The sequence below is a fragment of the Polyodon spathula genome, chromosome 3 (genome assembly GCF_017654505.1).
Source record: "Polyodon spathula isolate WHYD16114869_AA chromosome 3, ASM1765450v1, whole genome shotgun sequence".
NCBI lineage: Eukaryota > Metazoa > Chordata > Actinopteri > Acipenseriformes > Polyodontidae > Polyodon > Polyodon spathula.
In genome coordinates, this window is record NC_054536.1 from 94,451,042 (window position 1) to 94,453,984 (window position 2,943).

Here is a 2,943-nt window from a genome sequence, read left to right on the forward strand (position 1 = left end):
TTTGAAATTAGTTTATACTCGTAGCTTATGGGTTCATTTCTCTATTTAAACGGTGTGGATATCAAACTGCTTGCCTTCCCAAGTTTATTTTGATGTTGACCAACATTGATTGGTAGATGTCCAGTTATTTAGCTTTTCTGTTTGAATAGTCGCTACACACTCTTAAAAAAGTAAACAGAAGGGGAAGGAGAATAACAACTTTACCTTAGTTTGACAACGTATATCTCGTTGTGCAAAAGAGGCATTTACATTTTTGTTTTCACATTTGACGTAAGAAAGTTTCAGACTTTTGGTCCTGGTACAGACGGTAATTCTAAGTAATTTAGTTTTGCTGCTGCAACATGGTGAAAACAGCAAAACTCTTGGAGCTGTATGGAGACTGTAGTTTCAAACATGTTTTTCTATAAGGAACTACTGTTCCTCTTAATATTTATTAATTCAAAGAGCCAGATTGTAAACGCTTATTCGTTGCCCCTTTAAAATTAGACCCAGCACACAGGAATGGAGTTTGAAGTGCTGATGTGCTGTTTTTAATAAATAAATTAAACAAAAATGAAAACAAAATCCTAGCTCCAGCTTGAAGAGCTGACTACGCACATCAGGAACAGCCCTGTCTATCCCAGGACAGCTAAACTGTTTGTCCGATACCAAACAAAAACACATAACAAATAACAAAAATATACACAGTAACTTTGATACGATTGAGCACACTTATCAATCTGTCTCCTTCACACAGCAGCAGCCCTGAGCAGACGGACTGCTTTCTTTAAATACCCTCCACCTGGCTGTAATTTACAATGATAGCCAGGTGCAGGTGATAATTAACACTGGCCTTGTCTTTATCTGCTTTTCTAAAAGTTTTCATTACTGACAGGAATACATTCTTGTTGGTTTTAAACTCGCTGTCAGCAGAGATGTTCAAACTTCTACTGTTAAAATATCTATTAAGTCCAGCTCAACGTTATAAAACTGGAGACTGAATACCCAGTTGAACTTCTTGCACCGGCATAAAATTTCCTTAATGTTGTTGAGATTTTTTTTTAATCGTTTATTTCCCCTGAATTGTTTGCTTGTGTTTTTTTTCTTTCTGTTAAACTTTATTTAATAAACAAAAATGGGTACGAAAAAAGATAAATTAATGTCCATATAGTTTTTCTCTTTCACTAGTCTTTAGTACAAAAAAAAAAAAAATTAAAAAAAAAATAATGTTTCTTTTCGATGTTAGTTTTCTTCTATTTCATTAAGCTGTTCCTCCTCTACAGTTATGTGTCTCCTCTTGACAGCTGCTGGTGCACTTTATTATTTTTATTTTTTTCAGGTGGACTGCTGTCTTCACTCAGACAGTTGGTGGTGTACCAGTTATCTGGAGTTTCACCCCAAAATATATTAAAGGCAATAGGTGAAATGCCATTCATTTTTGGCAGTGGTTTTGTAACTAATAACAAATAAAATGTCAGTTTGTCATGGAATTTAGAATGTAGTGGTGCATAGTGATTTATTCAGTGTGAAGTGGCTCATTAGTATGCAAGCCGTGCTATACGCTATATATACATGCATGGTCATGTGATGCTGTTTAACCAATCAGAAGTTGTTATTTTTCCAAGCCCCGTGTGTGTGTGTGTGTATATATATATATATATATATATATATATATATATATATATATATATATATATATTCAGTGTTTTGCTCCAGGACTTACAGACTGAGGGTCAATGTGAACTCCTTTCAAACTTTTATGGGGACATTTTCTTCAGTGATGCGGTCAATATGCCCCCAAGTAAATATTTTGGACAGTTTTCAAAACAATTTTTGCTTTATTTTTACAACACATGTTGATGATGTTGATATGATAAACACATATATCTGCTTCAGGTACTGTTTTCATTTTTTTACAGAACTCTAAAAATAAAATGTCAAATATACAACATGTATTTCATTGGTTTTGTGTATTTGCTATATTTTAACATATTTTAATACTGCACATTAATACTGCAAATTAGTGATATGGTTTTGAAAATGCTACTTTAAATGCTACTTACCAAAACTGTTACTGCACATGAACTGTATTACATAGTAATTTCCTTTATTCCGATTCGTGGTGTTTTCTCAATGCAAGATGTATTGTAGGCATATGAGGCTATGTGGCCACAGGAGGCTGTGTGGTCCAGTGGTTAAAGAAATGGGCTTGTAACCAGGAGGTCCCTGGTTCAAATCCCAGCTCAGCCACTGACTCACTGTGTGACCCTGAGCAAGTCACTTAACCTCCTTGTGCTCTGTCTTTTTGGTGAGACATTGTTGTAAGTGACTCTGCAACTGATGCATAGTTCACACACCCTAGTCTCATATCTTATAAACCTTAGTCTCTAAATCTATAAGCTCTTTGTGATCGGTGGTCCACTCTCTACAATGCGCTATATTATATATACAAAGCTGTATATATATATAGATATATATATATATATATATATCTCACGCCATTACAGGCCTACTGGAGAAATGGTGCTTAACACATACTGAATTATTCTTGGCCCTGAATTTTAGCATTTTTTGCCATAGAAAAGACAAATTTCACATACTTTATAACGTTACCATAGACTTTTTTTTTTTAAATCAATGATCTGGTTTTTGTTGCACAAATCTACTGCACTTTGACTATAAGCTGTACTGAAGTACACATTTCTCCCAGTGACTTGCTAGGTCAATCCATATCTCCAAAGATCAGACAGATATTTTGTCCAGCAAGGAATGTGTCTGCCACCAATTACAACATACATGGATGACATGACAACCACGACTACAACAATAGCCTGCACTAATAGGTTATTGGGCAAATTAACCAATAACAATGAACGGGCACAAATGCAATTCAAGCCCACTAAAACAAGGAGCATCTCTATAATTAAAGGTAAAATAGTAGATAAAAGGTTCTACATTAACAGT